Consider the following 20533-nt stretch of genomic DNA (forward strand, 5'->3'; position numbering starts at 1 on the left):
CGCTAACATCGCTGACTACGAGTGTAACGAAAAGCATTTTTGTATGGCTGACATGTGTGATTTGACAACGCGCGCATGCGTACTTTGCATAAGCTCAGCTCAACACAGCGTCGTACCATTCCAATCAATTTGCATGGGAGTAAGTAAGTTTTGCTCAATTGGTATTCGGTGTCAGCAACTTCCAATGGTGGTGGTAGCAGCAACAAGTGAACATTTTTTCAAGCCAAATGGCAGTTGGCCAATCGTTGGCTAATTTAGTCTGCGCTTGAGCAGCACTGCGAACGGTACACACAATTTCAAACGAGTTTAGTGTATTCAGTGGGTTGCAAAATAAGGAAAAAGTAAATCCATAAATATATTTGTTTTATTTTTTTATTTTTCTAATTTATTGTGAACACTGTGAAAATTGCTTGAATTGAGCCCAGCATATTCATACTCTTGTGCCATAATTTTAATTTTAGTCTAAATTTTAGTATATAAAATGTCTTGAAAAATTATTCAAGCCAAAATTAATTTCGTAATCTAAATTTGGTGTCATTTGCATACCTTTTTCAGGCAATAACTTTGAGTGTTTTGCTATAATGAGTTTTCTACGTTGCCAAGTGAATCTTTGAAATTTAGTGATTGAAATATGAATAAATTTTATTTAAAAAATGTTTAAAATGTAATGAAAACACAGCATAAAGATGTAACCACCTTAGTTAAAACTAAGAAAAAGCAGCAATAAAAACAGAGTGCTTAAATGCTAATACATTTCTACCGTATGGGTATGCGTGCTTTTTTATCGAAATTTGCTTGTGTTTTACGGCTACAGTGCAACATGCAACAAGAAAAGTGTCTAGTTTCGCACACAAACACATACACTTACAATAATTACTAAGCCACTAAACACACATACACACACATACATGTAAATGTACATTTATATATGTATGTATATGTACATACACTATAGGAGATTGGAACAAAGGCGTGATTTGTTGTAGTGGTAGTTTCTTATTCAAGTGCTGTTGCTTGCATGCGAAAATTTATCCATTCATGCGGATACTTTTTGCATTTGTATGCATAAGTTCGGTTGTGTTGTTGTCTTTTTTATTTTCTTTTACTAACTCTCTTTAAATTGTACAAGTATTTTCCAATGCCTTTTCTTCATTGAATGCTCATTTTTGCCATGAAATTTGCTTATGTGTATTGCAGACTATACATTCACGCATATACATACATATACATGTACATGTAGACATTTTCTATACAAGAAGAAGTAAAAATATTATGTTCACGTTTTTTTTTATTACTCTTCATTTCCATTTCAACAGTTGCTTTATAACAATACAACTAATAGAACCATTATTAAGCAAAAAGACGGTAGACAATTTTTTGTTAACAGTGCAAGAAAAATGTTAAATTAAAGCTCCCACAAATAAAAACAAAAAACAAAAAAAAGTGCAATAACAAGTCAGGTGAAACGAAAAGCTGTCGAAAGCAACAACAGGAAGAGATTTACCAGAAAGGCAAACTAAACGTGGAGCAACAACGAAAGACTTCAGCAACGAACTTGGTTTTGAAATACTTTTCATAAACTACGGCCATTTTGATAAAATTTCAAGTAAGTTTTCGTATGCAATTTTGCTCACTAATATCACGCAATAACAAAACCCAAACACCATAATATTGCTAAACAAATTGAATGACACAATAGGCTTATTTGCATTCTTTTCGCCCACTCCCTTCATTACCGAAAATACCCGCGTTGTAGTTGCGAAAATGCAAATTATTTACCAGTAATTTTCGCCGCTTGTTGTCGTACTGGTGTTTGTATTATTTCTTGCACAACAAATACAACAGCACATAAATACAAAAAAATAAAAATTCACACGCACACACTGTTAAATGCATATGTACATAAGTATATCTACATAAAAACACATTATATGCAAAGATAAAAACAATTGCAAGCCTATGTAAATTCACATAGCCACAATACCTTGCAACAAACAAAAGCACACACAAAAGAAAAAGATTTCGAAATATTTCAGGCATTGCTAATTATGCCCCATTGTGTGGCACTAACTTCCCGCCACGGTCACTCCGACCCTCAGACTATTTCGTTCGTCTACGTTTCTCTATGAAACTAAAAACGTTCGAAAACCATTTATTTCAAAATCGTCAATTTTAGAGTGAAGCAAAATTAATAGCTGCAATATTGAAAACTGCCCCAGTACTTGCATGCATATATGAATTCATTGGAGCAGCGTTTTGTGTCAGTTTGTGCACCAACACCAATAACGAACAGCACGTCATCATAGTTATCAAAATTGCAAATGCCTGAGGCAGTAGCAACGGCGGCGGCAACATAAACCACTTTCGGCTCCGCCTTCTCTGATGCGCAACAAGAAATTGTAACAAATTTTCGCCAATTTTACTTTCAATCGCACCTCGCTTTCCTACTCACTTTCATTTGATATTTTTCATTCACTTACTCGCTTAGACGAATGTGTACACATATCTATCACACATCTGTTGTTATTTTAATTTTCTCTTTTTCCCCCGAGGAGTTTTCCCCCTTTTGTAAACCTTCGCTATTGTTGTTTCTAACTTAGTCTTATTTTAATTAATACGCATTGCAAAAAGTTTGATTTTGAACGCTTCTCATAATTTGATGCACGATTGCGTAAAGGCGTTTGTACTTTTATTTTTCTTTTCACTTATATTGTTGCGAATTACAACAATAAGTGTTTAATTGAGTTGTTAAATAATTTCGACCTTCTGTACTTTCGGTCAATGTGATTTATTAAAGGTAAAGAGATACATGCCTATATACATAACGAAATAACTGTTATGCGGATAGTTATTGATTTCGTTTAAATACTTTTAATGGCGTAAAGTACATAAATCAATAATAACAAATCTTATAATTTGTGTTTTTCTATTGTGTTGACTTAACATTTTTTTAGACTTTTTACTCTGAAATTAAACAAGGCTCACAGTAGGAAGGTTTATGCGGGACTACCATTCGGGAGTGCGTAGGTTCGGATCATTGTGCAAACAAAATGATAGAAAAAGGTTTTTTCTAATAGCGGTCGCTCCTCGGCAGACAATAACAATCCTCCGAGCGTATTTCTGCCATGAAAAGCTCCTCCTCAAAAAAAGCATTTGCCATTCTGGGGTAGCATAAAACTTGCAGTTCCTCCATTTTGAGGGCAACGTCCAGATGCAGTCCACAAATGGCAGAGAGGGTCGGCCAACACTTAACAATGGATTTACATGTCAGTTATGTGTACATATACAGATTCGCATGATTCTACTCCCTATCCCTGCCTAGAACAGCTTGGCGTCATCTCGAACAACTTTCGCTTAGTTTTTTGATCGGGAATTCCAAACAACGGAATATGATTCGTCTGTGAACATAACCTTCGCCCAATCACGAATCAAATTTTCATTTGACCATACTAATCGCTTTTGAATATGCGCTTCCGTTAAAAGAAGGTTTTAGAAGTGTTCCATGCGCTTCGATTTCTGCTGTCAGATTCCTCCAATCTCCGTCCGTTTCTACAAATAGAAATGTCTATGCTTTTTGACGAAAGCTTTTATTCCCTTACCTCAGGCTTAGGACAGGATTTTTTACGAATAAATTTGCAATGGCTCTGTTGTCGCTTTTTGAGATTGCTTTAGTCAATACCATTAGTCTTGAATTTAAGGCTCCACTTTCTTACAAGTAGGCGTGCCTATTTTAAGTACGTAGCGACCTCTTCTTCTTCTTAATTGGCGCGATAACCGCTTACGCGATTTTGGCCGAGCTTAACAAAGCGCGCAAGTCGTTTCTTTCTCGTGCTAACTGGCGCCAATTGGACACACCAAGTGAAGCCAAGTCCTTCTCCACCTGATCTTTCCAACGCAGAGGAGGCCTTCCTCTTCCTCTGCTACCACCAGCTGGTACCGCATCGAATACTTTCAAAGCCGGAGCGTTTGTATCCATTCGGACGACATGACCCAGCCAACGAAGCCGCTGGCTCTTTATTCGCTGCGCTATGTCTATGTCGTCGTAAAGCTCATACAGCTCATCGTTCCATCGTCTGCGATATTCGCCGTTGCCAACGCGCAAAGGTCCAAAAATCTTACGCAGAATCTTTCTCTCGAACACTCCAAGCGTCGCTTCATCGGCTGTTGTCATCGTCCAAGCTTCTGCGCCATACGTCAGGACGGGCATGATGAGAGTCTTGTAGAATGTTAGTTTTGTTCGTCGAGAGAGGACTTTACTGCTCAGTTGCCTACTTAGTCCAAAGTTGCACTTGTTGGCAAGAGAGATTCTACGTTGGATTTCAAGGCTGACATTGTTATCAGTGTTAATGCTGGTTCCTAAATAAACGAAGTCTTTTACAACCTCGAAATTATAACTGTCTACAGTGGAGTGCCGATACGCGAGTGCGCCGACTGTTTGTTTGAAGACAGGAGGTACTTCGTTTTGTCCTCGTTCACCACCAAACCCATTCGCTTTGCCTCTTTATCCAGTTTGGAGAAGGCAGAACTAACAGCGCGGTTGTTAAGGCCGATAATATCGATATCATCGGCATACGCCAACAATTGTACGGTTTTATAAAATATTGTGCCTGAGCGATTAAGTTCTGCGGCTCGTACGATGCTCTCCAACATCAAGTTAAAGAAGTCACACGACAGTGAATCACCCTGTCTGAAACCTCGTTTGGTATCAAACGGCTCGGATAGGTCCTACCCAATTCTGACGGCGCTGCTGGTGTTGAGCAACGCCATCTTGCAAAGCCGCATTACTGTCGAATGCAGCTTTGCAATCGACGAAAAGATGGTGTGTGTCAATTCTCCATTCCTGGGTCTTTGCCAAGATTTGGCGTATTGTGAATATTTGGTCGATGGTAGACTTACCAGGTCTAAAGCCACACTGATGGTTGACGGTTGCCTTCAGCCTTTCTCACAATACGCTCCTTAGAACCTTATAGGCGATATTTAGAAGACTAATCCCACGGTAATTGGCACAAATTGCAGGATCGCCCTTCTTATGGATTGGGCAGAGCACACTTAAATTCCAATCGGCAGGCATGCTTTCATCCGACCATATTTTGCATAGGAGCTGATGCATGCACCTTACCAGCCCCTCGCCGCCATGTTTGAATAGCTCAGCCGGCAGTCCGTCGGCGCCCGCGGCTTTGTTGTTCTTTAGCCGTGATATTGCTATTCTCACCTCGTCATGGTCGGGTAACGGAACTACAATTCCGTCGTCATCGATTGGGGTATCGGGATCTTCACATTCTCTATGACATGCGCAGCTGTCACTGTTTAACAGGTTCGAGAAGTGCTCCCTCCATAATTTAAGATTGCTCTGTACGTCAGTCACCAGATCGCCGTCTTTGTTCTTACAGGAAAACGCCCCGGTCTTAAAACCTTCTGTAAGCCGCCGAACTTTCTGGTAGAATTTTCGGGCGTTGTTCCTATTGGCCAGCATCTCAAGCTCCTCGCACTCACGTATTTCGGCCTCTCGTTTCTTCTGTCGGATAATACGTCTCTCTTCCTTTTTCAGCTCTCTGTAGCGATCCCACATGGCTCGCGTTGCGCCCGATCGCAGCGTGGCTCTATAGGCGGCATCTGTTCTTTCTGCGGCAGCATGACATTCCTCGTCGTACCAATTGTTTTTTCGGGCTCGCCGGAATCCTATTTCTTCTTCGGCGGCGGTACGTAGGGAACGAGAAATGTTGCTCCATTGCTCGCGCATGCCGGTGTGTTGGGCAGTGCTCTCCGAGAGCAGGAGTGAGAGTCGAGTGGCGAATCTTCTGGCTGTCTGTTGTGATTGCAGCTTTTCGATGTCGAACATTCTTTGCGTAGGTAGATGTACGTTTTTTGCTGCACAGAGGCGTGTGCGCAATTTGGCTGCAACAAGGTAATGATCCGAGTCGATGTTGGGTCCTCGGATCGTACGTACATCTAATACACTAGAAGCGTGTCTTCCATCTATCACAACATGATCGATCTGGTTTCGCGTTTTTCGATCAGGGGACAGCCAGGTAGCTTGGTGTATCTTTTTATGCTGGAATCTGGTGCTGCAGACTACCATGTTTCGGGCCCCGGCGAAGTCGATCAGCCTCTGTCCGTTGCCGGATGTTTCGTTGTGCAGGCTGAATTTTCCGACTGTGGGACCAAAAATTCCCTCCTTGCCCACCCTGGCGTTGAAGTCGCCAAGCACGATTTTTATGTCGTGGCGGGGGCAGCGCTCATAGGAACGTTCCAAGCGCTCATAGAAAGAATCCTTGGTCCCATCGTCCTTCTCTTCCGTCGGGGCGTGGGCGCAAATTAGCGAGATGTTAGCGGATTATTGCGAGACGCTCGTCCACCGGAGTGAACGACAGTACGTCGCAAGGTCCTATGTTTTTCTTACCTTGCCCCGTCCATCGCATCTCTTGGATGGCAGTGATGTCAGCCTTTACTCTCACGAGGACATCAACCAGCCGGGCAGAGGCACCTTCCCCATTAAGGGGCCGGACATTCCAGGTGCATGCCCTCAAATCATATTCCTTATTTCGTTTGCAGGGGTCGTCATCAGTAAAGGCAGTTCTCATCCGAGGCTTTTTTAATCTTTTCATTGGGGGGGATTTTTAAGTGGCGGGTCCCAAACCCAGCGCACAACCAGCTTGCCTTGAATGCTTCGCCTTCTCACATTAGCTCACTCCCGAACGGGTGTTCGGAAGCTAACCAGAGGATACGTGGGCTAATCCCGAACGTTGTGAGCTGCTTGAACCATATGTAGAAGAATCGTCCTGGCCACTCCCAGGTGAATGGCGATCAGTAACTTTCCCCACTTGCGTGGACTTCTACACATGGAACCATCCTCGTAGCGACCTCGCTAGTAGGTATTTTTGAGGCTTTTGGACGACTTCCCAGAAACACAACTTCAACAAGTATCCACTTAAAATAACAACGCACAAATGAAGGGCTCACTGCACTACTCAATTAGAATTTACCGGCATCAAGCAAATTGAATATACATAGTACGACGCAAATCTGTTTTGAGAAACACCTGTATACATAAATAGACGGTGCAATAGCGATGACTTGCAAGCTCAATAAGTTGAAAATAGCTGTAATTCGTAACAAAGTTCGGTCCCTCCAATAATCCGTATCTCATCCTTTACGGAAAAGTCGGGCTTTTGGGTTGAAATTAGACGTGGAGATTTTTATTTTTATTTTTAGTGGAGGAGTTTTAACAATTTCGACTATGAAGGGAAAAGGATATGAGAAAAAAAAATTGAAATTTTTGCGAAATTCAATATTTCAAAAAGTGTATTTTTTTTTAACTTTTTCCAAATCAGGAGGACATCTCAAATCTCAATTGAGCTGAATGCCCAGTAGCTAAAATTAGTTGTTTTTGAGTAATGAATTTTTGAGTAAAAAACCTGTTTCGCACTTTTTGTTTTTTGCAAAATAAAAATTTGTCAACTACTTTTTTGCAATTGTTTCTACATGAAGTCGCTCGTGCAAATAAAGACGATCATTTCGAACCCGGAATCATTAAAATCGGTTTATTTTTGACCAAGTTATGAGCATTTAAAAAATAAAATTTCTTATATAATTATTGTAAAAAACATTGATTTGAGCCGAAAAACAAAATTGCGGATAAATCTTGAAAAAAATTGTTCGGGCGAACAAATAAGTACGTTTCTCATTATTTCGACCAGAGAGCAACATATTTGAGTTACATCGTAATCAAAGAACATGACCCGAATAGCCCGGTTGAATTGAAATGGAATGTATCAGTTCACTTCTAAAGCGCGGTGTGATTCTGATTATTTTGATTTTCAGTAGTGAGAGTTTCCAAAGACGGACAGCAAGAACAAAGAATTGACGTTCTGATTCTAGCCAACTGTATTTCATACTAAGCAAGTTGAGAGATCGAGACGATTTTGCAAATTAAAGTCGCTCCATAAGGTATTTGGGCTCCAGAGAAGTAATGACTTTGTGGAGAAGTGTTAAACATTTTAACTTTAGCAAGTCATTAAATCGTTTGGCGAACATTAGTTTAGAAAAATGTGGATATGTGCTCGTGGCGATTTATACAATACACATATCTATCAGTATTGTTGTAAAGGACATGAAGCTTACTACTACATAGGCTACCAGAATCGGCATACAGTTTACAACCATAAAGTAACGTTGGTATTAAGAACGTTTTTGCGAAAGCAGTCGAATTTTCACTGGGGTGAAGTGCTGAGTAGTCCATAATGATCCTAGCATACCATATTGTATGTACCATAGATGTGTTTATTCCAAGTCAGATTTCTATTAAGAGTTCGTTGCAGTGTCCACAAATAACGACACATTGTGATTTGTTTGGATTTAAAAACAACCCATTATCGCAGGCCATTTGTTAATGTTTTCTAAGTCAGTGTTGAGGTTATTAATACATTTATTGATGGACACTGAATATTACAAAATTTTAGTACGTTTGAAAGATCATTGACGTACAGTACAAACACAAGCGGACCAAGAATAGAACCTTGAGGAACACCCAAATAGGTGAATAAGCTATGACTGGCACATACAGCTCACTAACGATTGATTTTATTAGATTCAATGCTGGCGCTGAAAAGCTGAATAATTTATTAAATTTCAAGTCAAGTAGAGGTTGTTGTCGATGTTAATGAGTTAGGGGTAGTCAGAGGCCCGATAAAATGATGATTTTCAATAATTTTTTTTTGCTAGTCAAATTCCTTTATTTTACAAAAATAAAAACATAGTATTATCACATCATATTTCAACTTGACTTTAGCGAAGTTTAAAAAAAAATTCATAATTGTATATTAAAAGTTATCGCTGCTTGTGTGGCGTCCGTTTTCAAGAAAAATTAGTTTTATTAATAGATAATCTTGTGCCTGATCAAAGCTGTTTTCCAATTTAACCGACAGTTAATTGTTTAAAAAAAATCGAAATTTTTGATAAAAAAATCTTTGGATCAGACACGAGTTTTTTATGTTTTTCAAAAGCAGTAAAAATTTTATTGAAATCTATCAAGCGGTTTTTAAGTTACAATGATCACCAGTTCAAAAAACATAGTTTTAAGAAAAACTCATTTAAAGCTTAGCTACTTGCTCTCGAAGCCGAGCGCCCTTTGTTAATTGTTGAATAACTCGAAAAGTATTTGTCGGATTCAATTCAAATTTTCACATACTATTGTTAAGATATTATACTTTAAGAATATGCAAAAAAATCCAATTTTATAAACATTCTTAAGTCTGATATCATCTGAAACCTTTATAAGCGCTGTGGTGCAGCTTCTTTTTGATCGGAAGCCAGTTTGGTACGGACTCACCACTTACGTACACTCGCACTTTGACAGAAAAGGTTAAATATGTCAATTTGTCAATCCGATAAAGTTTTAGCTTTAATATTCATGAAAATATTCAAATTTATATGAATGTACTTATAATTATAAGTTCGACAGGCAATCGATAGTGTAGAGGTTCGAAATCCTTGACAGGAAACACCAATTGATGGAAACGTTTTTTTTCTAATAGCGGCAATGACAATTGTCCGAGTGCTTTAAAAAATCTCTTTATAAAAAAACAATCATCTGCCCTTCGGAGGCGTCATTTGAGGAAAAACTCCACACAACTTCCACTCCATTTGAGGAAAAACTTCAAGAAGCACAACACAAATTCGAGGAAGAGCACGCCAAGAACCGGAAAAGATGTAAGTGGCTCAAGTAAAAAACATAAACGAATTAATGTACACAAATAAACAAAGTATTGTCAAATAAGAGTACGTCAGATACTTTTTCCACTTTGCTTAAAACACTTTGCAATGTACCAGATCATGTATAAGCAAATTGTCACATCAATAGTAAATACGTTTATTAAAATTCAAAATTCAAATATAACCTGAAGTAAATTTTATGCTCACAAGTTGAATGTTATGCGGAAATAGAATTGGAAATAAATTTATACTACATATAACTTGTACATCCTAAATGTATAGAGGCACATTTTTTTTTTACAAAATTGTTATAAGCGCATAAAGTTTGTGTTATTAATTGTATGATATAATACAAATTTCCTTTTTACTTTTGTTAAATACAAACTCTTAAAAAAACTCATAAGAAACGTATTCTTCGATTTTAGAAAAAATATTGTATATTATTTATGTATGTTTTCCTTTAACTCCTAGTGGATGATAGGACGTCTTGTCGATTCATCAACAATTTAAATTCGAATAGTTAAGTTGCTAGCCCGTCTATCCTCGTTTGGTGATTCATGAAAACTACCTACACCTCCGAGCATGAGTTGCCCGTTTCGGTCCGTAAGTGGTATTATTTCCCACCTACCCTGCACATCTGCCGAACTTCCCTCTATCCTGCAATTCGTGCCAATTACCGCGGGATTAGACTTCTAAATATCGCCTATAAGGTTCTTAGGAGCGTATTGTGTGAAAGGCTGAAGGCAACCGTCAACCATCAGTGTGGCTTTACACCAGGTAAGTCTACCATCGACCAAATATTCACAATATGCCAAATCTTGGCAAAGACCCAGGAAAGGAGAATTGACACACACCATCTTTTCGTCGATTGCAAAGCTGCATTCGACAGTAATGCGGCTTTGCAAGATGGCGTTGCTCAACACCAGCAGCGCCGTCAGAATTGGGTAGGACCTATCCGAGCCGTTTGATACCAAACGAGGTTTCAGACAGGGTGACTCGCTGTCGTGTGACTTCTTTAACTTGATGTTGGAGAGCATCGTACGAGCCGCAGAACTTAATCGCTCAGACACAATATTTTATAAGGGCGTACAATTGCTGGCGTATGCCGATGATATTGACATCATCGGCCTTAAGGGGGTAGTATGGTTAATTCGGTGTAAAACAAGCATATTTTTCGAAATTTTTTTTGTCGACACAGTTGATTTATTCAAAATTTTAAAATTACTTCATTATAAAGTCATATTTAAAGAATATTGTGTGAAATTTTCATTGATTTTTATGAAGAAATGAGTTGGTGGCAGCGAATCTTCGCGGACGTCTCATAAAAAAGTTTTATTGCGGTGTCCCTCAGAACTCATTACTGGATCAACTAAAATCAAAAAACCAAATTGATTTCATCAGCTAATAAAGTTTCGCAGGTAACAACGTCGAGTTTTTTTTTTTTTTTAATTTTGTCATATTTTAAAACAACAAAGTTTTCAAGTTTTTTTTATGAAAAATCGGTGTTTTGACTTCAAAGCGCTTTAAAAAATTAAAAAAAAAAAAAAAAAAAAATCGACATTGTTACCTGCGAAACTTTATTAGCTGATGAAATCAATTTGGTTTTTTGATTTTAGTTGATCCAGTAATGAGTTCTGAGGGACACCGCAATAAAACTTTTTTATGAGACGTCCGCGAAGATTCGCTGCCACCAACTCATTTCTTCATAAAAATCAATGAAAATTTCACACAATATTCTTTAAATATGACTTTATAATGAAGTAATTTTAAAATTTTGAATAAATCAACTGTGTCGACAAAAAAAATTTCGAAAAATATGCTTGTTTTACACCGAATTAGCCATACTACCCCCTTAACAACCGCGCCGTTAGTTCTGCCTTCTCCAAACTGAATAAAGAGGCAAAGCGAATGGGTCTGGTGGTAATCGAGGACAAAACGAAGTACTTCCTGTCTTCAAACAAACAGTCGGCACACTTGCGTATCGGCACTCACGTCACTGTTGACAGTTATAATTTCGAGGTTGTAAAAGACTTCGTTTATTTAGGAACCAGCATTAACACCGATAACAATGTCAGCCTTGAAATTCAACTTTCGACTAAGTGGGCAACTGAGCAGTAAAGTCCTCTCTCGATGAACAAAACTAACACTCTACAAGGCTCTCATCATGCCCGTCATAACGTCTGGCGCAGAAGCGTGGACGATGACAAGATCCGATGAAGCGACGCTTGGAGTATTTGAGAGAAAGATTCTGCGGAAGATTTTTAGACCTTTGAACTGTATGAATAGAGATCCAGTGGCTACGACGGTTGTCCGACGCTGGCTGAGTCATTTTGTCCGAATGGATACAAACACTCCGGATCTGCAAGTATTCGATGCGGTACCAGCTGGTGGTAGCAGAGGAAGAGGTAGGCCACCTCTACATGAAAAGATCAGGTAGAGAAGGACTTGGCTTTACTTGGTGTATCCAACTGGCGCGCTTTGTTAAACTCGACCAAAATCGCGTAAGCGGTTATCGCGCCAATTAAGAAGAAGAAGAAACCCTTTCATTTACAAGTTTTTGTGCTTTTTGAACTGAAAAGTTTGCAACATTAATATTTCGGGCGGTCTTCATGAAAACCCCTATATACGAGTATGTATAGTTGAATGCTTACTGTTAGTGAACCCTTCTACAGCAAACACCCACCCGAACCAATGAAACACTTGCCATTTAAAGCTCACCAAAGGTCATTCGCGCAATATTCCACAACGTAAAATTAATAATTTGAATATTTTATTTATTTCTTAAATTTTTTATTATCTGCATAATTTGCTTAAGTTTATTCGCTCATTTACATAACACTCTCGATTTCATTTCGAATTTCAATGTAGCGGATGCTCGCTGATCTAATGCTAAGATGTACACCTACATTAAAAAAACAACAAAACAGTTAATATAATTTTGCGATTAACATTAATTCCATAAAGAGCCACAGACAATACATCTCAGCAGGTATTAGGTAGAGGTAAGACTTATCTACAATAATCTGCTCGAAGAAAAGTGTGCCATCTAACCAGTTAATTAATTAAGCAGTCTAACCCGTTGCTGAATGGTGTTGATGTGGAACGTAGAAACACCAGCTTAAATATTATTAAAGCGATACTAGTAAATCATTTGATTTCAATTTGTTGGTATATGAAGGTATATCAATTTTTAAACATTTTACACAAATTTACGGAAAGATGCACTTTTCCCATAGCAATCCAATGGAAATTTTCAAAGCGTTGGTAACGCGGGTAGCCATTGAAAAAAAATTAGGGGATAGCATAATTTTTTTTTGGATCACCCTAATACATACGTTAAGTTTCGCAATAAGTAGTGTTGGCGCGACATGTTAAACCGATTGTTCTAGGTTCTGTGCTTCCTCTTCGCTTAACACAACATTTGCTTTTGCGATTTTAGGCGTTTCACGTTCAACATGTCATAATTAATTATCATCTTTTAGCATCTTTATTACCATATTAGCTGGGCGGGAAACATGTTTTCAATGAACACCAATTTTTTTTTTTGTTGTATTCTTCTTCATTCGATCGATATTTCGTACCACTGCTCTAATGTGAATATATAATTTCAAGGTTGTCATCGTCATAAGTTGACATTTTATGACTGTAGCTTGGAACTTTATTTGCTTTTCGAAGACGCTGCCCGCGGTTGCTATGATGGCTATGAGTGCTGAAATGCGTGAGGCGATTAGTCTGGCTAGCTAACATCGATCATACGGACAACTTTATTCGAAACAGCTTTGATAAACAAGTTTTACTTTCTTTGAGAGCTTTTAATCTTACAAAAAAAATTATAAATGATAAACGATTCGACTTCTTCAAACTTTTTCGTTCACTTTGATAGTCTACTGTGAAGCACAATATTACAAATCTAAATGTCGTACTGATTATTTTTTTATCATTTATCGCCCAATTACTGGAATGCCAGCATAATCCTATGTGTTTAGTTATGACAAGTATCTAGAAATGATCATGGCGATATATATATTAGTAACATTATTCCATTAGAAAAAAATGTTTGGTTATTTTTACTTAGCGAAATATAGTAAAATGAGAGCTTTGAAGTCATTTTTATCGAAAACAAATAAGCAAATTATCTAAAATATATATTAACAAACTTTTTAAAATGTTTATCAATTAAATCAAGCATTTCTTTTACATTTCAAGGTCTATTTAAAAATTTGTAACTGAGTTTTTTTTTTTTTGTTTTAAATTTGTTTACAAATAGTATTTGCAGAAATATTTGAAATTAATCCTCTGGCATTGAAATGCTTAAGTTTCTCTATTTAAAAAACTGAACGGTATTTTTAGTCATATACTTCCAATTTTTTAGAATTAACTAATGTTTTCACTTCCATATATATGTATATTACTGTATATATTACCCTTTTACGGTGTGTTTAGCCGAGCTGCTACTCCTATTTGTGGCCTACGTCTTGATGTTGTTTCTCAAATGGGGAAGCAGTTCTAAGCTGGTTCCGAATGGTAGATATTTTTTACGACGACCTTTTTTGTAGCAGAAATGCACTCGGAGGTTTGCCATTGCCTGCCACGGGATGACTGCTATTAGAAAAAAACGTTTCTATCATTTTAAAGTTTCATGCACATTTCCAAATGATAGTCACGCTCCAACCCGTATTCGGCTACGCCGCCGTTACATTATATTTTAGGATGGGGCCTCACGTATTCTATCCCTAAAAGATTCCTCGTCGTCGTTGTTTTCGTCTTAACCTTTCAAAGGTTCCACATGGTTGTGAAGGTAGTAAAGCTGTCTAATAGTACGGCCTAAAAGTCAACCGGGCCAGATTGCTAACAAATCCCCGACCATCTTTAATTCTTTGGTATACCCTATGATCTGAAAGTACCGGGAATGTTTAAATAAAACAAAAGAGAGTTAAATTTCAGGCAAATTTATTTTATCTCCTTCAAAATATGGCCCGTCTGAAGCAACACACATGCACCAACGTTTAACCCAGTCCACCATGCACTCCTGGTAGGCCGACTAACATACGACGGCAAATATAACCGATGATGAAACAATGAGATGTATGAGCTTTACGGCGTCACAAATACAAGTATTAGTGCAACGAATAGAGATCAAATGGCTTCTATTGTAAGGTCATGTCACCCGAATGGATACTAATGCTCCAATTCTGAAAGTATGTGATGTGGATGATAGCAGACGCAGAAAAAGTTCTCCTTTGAGTTGGAGTGATCACGTGGAGAAGGACTTAACTTTACTTGGTGTGTCCTACTGGTGCCGACTAACCCGGGAAAGAAACGACTGGCGCACTTCGTTAAGTTCGGTTAAAACTGCTTAAACGATTATCGATTATCAAATCAAGAAGAGTAGGAATTCATTACCATTAAACTCTGATTTCATCAAACAACACTACTGTCCATATAGAAGACTTAGTTAGAAATTCTCCTTTAAGAGATTCTACTAGTGAGATTGCTCTAATATTCTATGAATATGGTTCTTGCAACTACTCAGACTTTTAATTACATCTAAGTGTGTTTCTAAGGCTAAGTCATCAGCTTTAATCATTACCTTCTATACCAATAAATGCGTGCTATTATAATTTAGTCTTGGCCAACCTTCTTATAAGCCCACTTGCAGTTGAACTTAAACAAGTGCTATGTGGATGCAGGTTCTTTATAGCCGGCTGCCCCAATTTGTGAAAGTATAATTTAGTCAGTGGATTCTAAATTCAAAACTGAATTAAAAAGCGGTGTAGTTTGAAAAATTCCTGTCATAATGTCTGAATTTCCGCTATAGAAAAAATTTTCTTAAAGATGATTCCGAGAATATACCTAAAATATATATTATATGAAATGACACCTAATTATTTATTCAAATCACAGAATAGTTCGCTATAAATTATACATACCTATATATTATATATTATACATACCAATTATACATATTACCATTGGGCTGAGGCAAAGGCAATTTTTAATTTATTTTCTATTTTTATTAGCAAGAATTTACTTTCGGTAAAGTTCTATTGAAACTAATTTTTGTAATAAAACCACAATTTTACATGATTTGAAGACAATTTTTTTTTCAGAGATTTTTAATTATATTCAGTCGCTATCTTCAGCTATAGGGAGGTTATATTATTACAGATTATATCACTCGATCTCCCTTTAACAACAAACATGGATTATGATTGGTTTTTATCATAAATAAACAAAAAAGGCGGATTATTATATACCACTGGCTATTTCCTCTTCAATGTCTCCATCAATCGTCAACTGTCAGAAAGCAATTAACTTCATTTACAATTCGATACCGTACAATGTAGCGAGTGGTTGTTGCCTCGGGCGTGCAGCTCGTCGCTTACACTGCGAATGGATATCCGAATTCTGCCGGTTGTTCAAGTCACGAACTTAAGAAACAAAAAACTTAACACCCTTGAATTTGAACTTGTTTGCAAATTATAATGTGGGATGCATTTGTCGTAAGCGCAGAAATCGCTCAGCCATAGTTTACAAACACATGCATACACATATTCATGTATGTATAAGTAAAAATGAAAATACTTGGCTGGATTTATACCATATTTATTAACATATAAATCAAATCAAATCACATACATTATTGCTGTTGCATTTAACGTCCTAACGGGCAGTTATTGTAATTTGAAATCTATTATCAAAAGGACTAAATTGATGGATACGAATCAATGATAATTTGTGAAAATTTCTTCAGACTGCAAATAAACAACCTCGATCTTTGCTAGGCAGACATCGATTTCGAAGTTGTACAGGGCTTCGTGAAAATGAACGGTGCAACACACGGTACATAAATACCGATAACTACTTGATAAAACTCATTCAAACTTGGTATACTAATTGCTTCCCACATAGTTATTATCCGCCATAAGTATTATTGAGATCCGATAAAAATCCACCATCACTTTTCATATGGTAAGGCTAAATTTCCGACAGTCCATCTGATGTTACAAGTTATAACTCTCATTGCCTATGAGTTTGTTTAATTCCAAAAGTTAACATACAGTCAAAATTAACTTCTACTAAAAAGGGCACGGGTATATAAACTTCGGTCCGCATTGAATTTAGCACTTCCTTTCTTTTAGGGGCACGAATTTCCATAAAAAACGGAACCAAATCGATGATTCTGATATTTGATACCGATATTTTTTGCTCGATACAGACTTTTAAAGCGATATTTTTATGGATTTAGTACTTGAACCTCAGTATCTTATCGAAATTTCCAAGAAAAATATATCGAATATGTAACTATATTAATATAACCAAACTAAAAAAAACCAATATTTTGGCACATACGATAATTTCGCCCGCAATGTTCTGTAAATGTAGTAGCAGAAAATAGACACGTTGTTTTGCAGTTTTCTATTACACTGTCAAATACTCGTCACTGAACATGAATAAACACCAATAATTGGGAAAAAGTTCATTAAAAAGGCAATTAAATAAAAAGGCAGTTAAAGTGATTGTCAAATAAGGAAATAGAATTTCATCCTATTATGGCGTAACATATAAGGTGAAGTCCAAAATAAACAAGACTAAGCTGAAATATATTATAAACAACAGGAGCTTTTTTCTGATAACTTTGAGTTTATTTATTCAAAATAGTCCCCTCTGGCCTCGACAGAAATGTACTTCAGGATGTCGGCACAAGCTTTTTGGATGGCCCCTACGGACGCAACTTTCACGGCCAAGTGCAATTTTCCGAATAGGTAGAAGTCACAGGGAGCCATAACAGGCGAATACGGCGAGTGATTGATGGTTAAAATGCGATTTCTAGACAAAAAATCAGTCCCAAGAGTGGATCGATGAGATGGGGTATTAACATGCAATAAGCGCCAGCTTCCTCCTTCGCGGTATTCAGGGCGAATACGACGAATGCGATGCAACAAACGCTTCAAAACGCCAAGATAGAAAATTGTATTGACGGTTTGGCCCGTTTGGTAGACAATTCGCTTGGAATCGTTAAAACAAATGAGCACAGTCTTGATTTTTGACTTCTCCAAACGCGTTTTTTTAGGTGTTGGCTCGCCCATTGACACTTTGACGTTTAGTTTTAGGTTAATGTTGGAAACACCACCTTTCATCACCAACTACAATGTTGTAAAGGAAGTTCTCGTCTTTTCTCGCCTCTTTAATGAGGGCTTTCGAATGTTGAATGCTGAGCAGTTTTTGGTCCTCAGTTAACTTGTGCGGAATGAAACGTGCACAGGTCTTTCGTAAGCCCAAACGATCAGTTAAAATGCGATCAATCGATGTTTTAGAGATATTCAACTCCGAATCCATGAATTTCAATGATGATTTCGGTTCATTTTTGATAAATTTACGAACAATTCCGATGGAGTTTTCAGTGATTACTGATTTTGCGCGACCTGTATGTTTATTGTCATTTATATCCTCGCAACCATCTCTGAAACGTGTAAACCACTCATCAATTTTTTCATCAATTCAAATGCTTTCGAAACTCGTTTTTGTACCGATGACACAAAACTACTGACACTTTAGACACAATAACTTCGCTTTTCCAATTAATAATATTAAGTACTACAATAAACAATAGTATAAGTATAGTAATGATGTGTCGTACAATGTCTCTAGACGAGCTCTCAAGTACCTATATTATCTGATGTCGAGTAACTTTTCCTTAATATTGAAATTAATTTTGTTTTAACTTAGAAATTATTAAAATATTTTATATCTTTGGTGCAGGGAAAAAGGGAACAAAAACGATGCAAAAACGATTATTGTTTATATTGTAATAAAAGGCTTAAATGTAGTAAAAGAGGTAGTCAGACTAGAAAGGTGGTGTGAGTTAGTGTTACGTGTCATTTGTTAACCACCAGCAGTTTTTAAGTGTAAGGGTGGATTCGATTTTGTCGCAGCTTGAAATATATGTATCAAAACGTTGATTATTTGCATTAAGTGTTTTTGATGTTATTATTATTATGATACTTTATTGTTCGCTCTTCTGAATATGTGATATATTACTTGCGTGTGGTTTTTGTTTTGTATAAAGCCTTTTTTGTCGAGGTATAAGAAGGATTCGGGAGGTGCAAATCCATTAGAAATAGCTAGTGAAAAATAATCGTCGCTTTCATAGTAAAACGCTCTTATTAATACTCGTATGTTATTGGTATTGTATAGACAACGCCGGAAATTTATAATATGACAATCAATTCTGAGTACTTTCGCCGTGTTATAAAGCTTTGAATTCGAGATGTATTTGGTATAGTTACTATTTTGTGATCTGTATAAGGAAGTACATGTTCGTAGTATTCTTCTCTCAAGCTTCCATAGCCGTTCCATATATGAGGGTGAAATGTTGTGTCAAATTGAACAACCAAATGTGAGTATCTGTCTTACCAGGGTTTGATACATTAATATTTTGACTTTCTTGTGCAGTAGTTTTGATGAAAACATTTTTTTAACGCCAGTCTTGCTTATTTTGGACTTCACCTTGTATTTAAAGCAATTGTATTGCCTTAAAATTTATCGGGCTTCGATTAATTAATTTACCTTTAGAATTTAGTTTCATATATTGTATGCAGGTACATAATTTTATTTTTATATTTATAATATTTATTTATTTACTTTTGTGATTTGGTAAATTTTTTTTATCATATCTGCATACATATTGTTTAATCATCATTAAAATGAATTAAAAAAAATAACCTGCTTGCTTAATAAAATTAAAAATATAAGCAAATTGCTGTTGAGAACTGCAGCATGGTGCTAACTTAATGAAATTCCTAATAATTTTCCTTATTATAAGCAATCAGCCCAGTTCGATTAAGCAAGACCATTTGAAATATATATATATTATATTATATATATATTTAAAAAATATGAAATTGATTTGCCCTTCAGTAATTTTATCGTAATTATTTGTGTTTCTCTTCGCTGTTCCACGAAAGTAATACTCGGCACCTTATTTCACACAGCAAAAAGTGATTGCATAAACGCCTCAGCCATTGAGCTGTCGCTGCATAAGTAAATATGAATACACTGATTCCATTACACAGCAATAATTTGATAAAAGAAATGAATTTAATTCATAAGCTTAAAAAAACAACTAAAATTTATTATAAAAGAATTACATTTATATGTACATATTTACGAAGAGGTGGGTAAAAGATAGATGAAAATTGTTTGTGCCATTTCGCTTTGAAAAAGCATCTTTTTTCCTACTCACAACATTGTTGGGTGGTGCCCATTTATAAATAACTTTCAACAGGGAAAACTCAATTTCCAGTTATATGATCACTGATACCCAGCAACCGAGCTTCAAGCCAATACTTTCATTTCAAGTAACTTAAATGAATTTTTAATCTGTATAAATAACCAGTAAGTAGGGAGCCAAAGACAAAAGACGGTCAGTTATTTTGTAATAGCAAAAATTGGTTGGAAATTGCAATGTCAAAAAAATGTCAAAATATCAAATAACAGTTTGCATTTTTATCTGTATATCTTTTCGTTACAAAAAGTGCAATCGATAAGCTGGCAATGCGTTCACTTTTTTGAAATTCTGCTTTCGATTCGCTTGAATTGGCCGGTTTGATGCAGAATTGATAAAGAAGCAATTAGATGGCAACACTTGAGTACGTTTTAAAAATGTATCAAATAAACAAGGATTGATTTCCGATACCGAGAAATGATGCGTTTTGAGACCTTCAATGGATGAATATTTTACGATATATCTAATTCATTATTCGTTTGTTAATTAAATAATTATACTTTTTTTTCATAATTTGTGATGTCTTGATTTAAT

General features: G+C 36.6%; 1 protein-coding gene across 7 annotated transcripts in view; it reads left to right on the forward strand.

Moving 5' to 3' along the window:
- Positions 1 to 253: 253 nt before the first annotated feature.
- The window catches only part of LOC128859703 (uncharacterized), a 41592-nt gene continuing 21312 nt past the window's right edge, over positions 254 to 20533 (forward strand). For 6 of the 7 annotated variants that reach the window (XM_054096721.1, XM_054096723.1, XM_054096724.1 and 3 more), the window contains exons 1-2: positions 254 to 341; positions 1317 to 1606. The gene's annotated coding sequence lies outside the window, so the exon portion shown is untranslated. Of the gene's footprint in view, positions 342 to 555; positions 768 to 1316; positions 1607 to 20533 lie in introns of all 7 variants that reach the window. The other variant, XM_054096722.1, reaches the window with a different exon arrangement.

The sequence above is a fragment of the Anastrepha ludens genome, chromosome 4 (assembly GCF_028408465.1).
Source record: "Anastrepha ludens isolate Willacy chromosome 4, idAnaLude1.1, whole genome shotgun sequence".
NCBI classification, from domain to species: domain Eukaryota; kingdom Metazoa; phylum Arthropoda; class Insecta; order Diptera; family Tephritidae; genus Anastrepha; species Anastrepha ludens.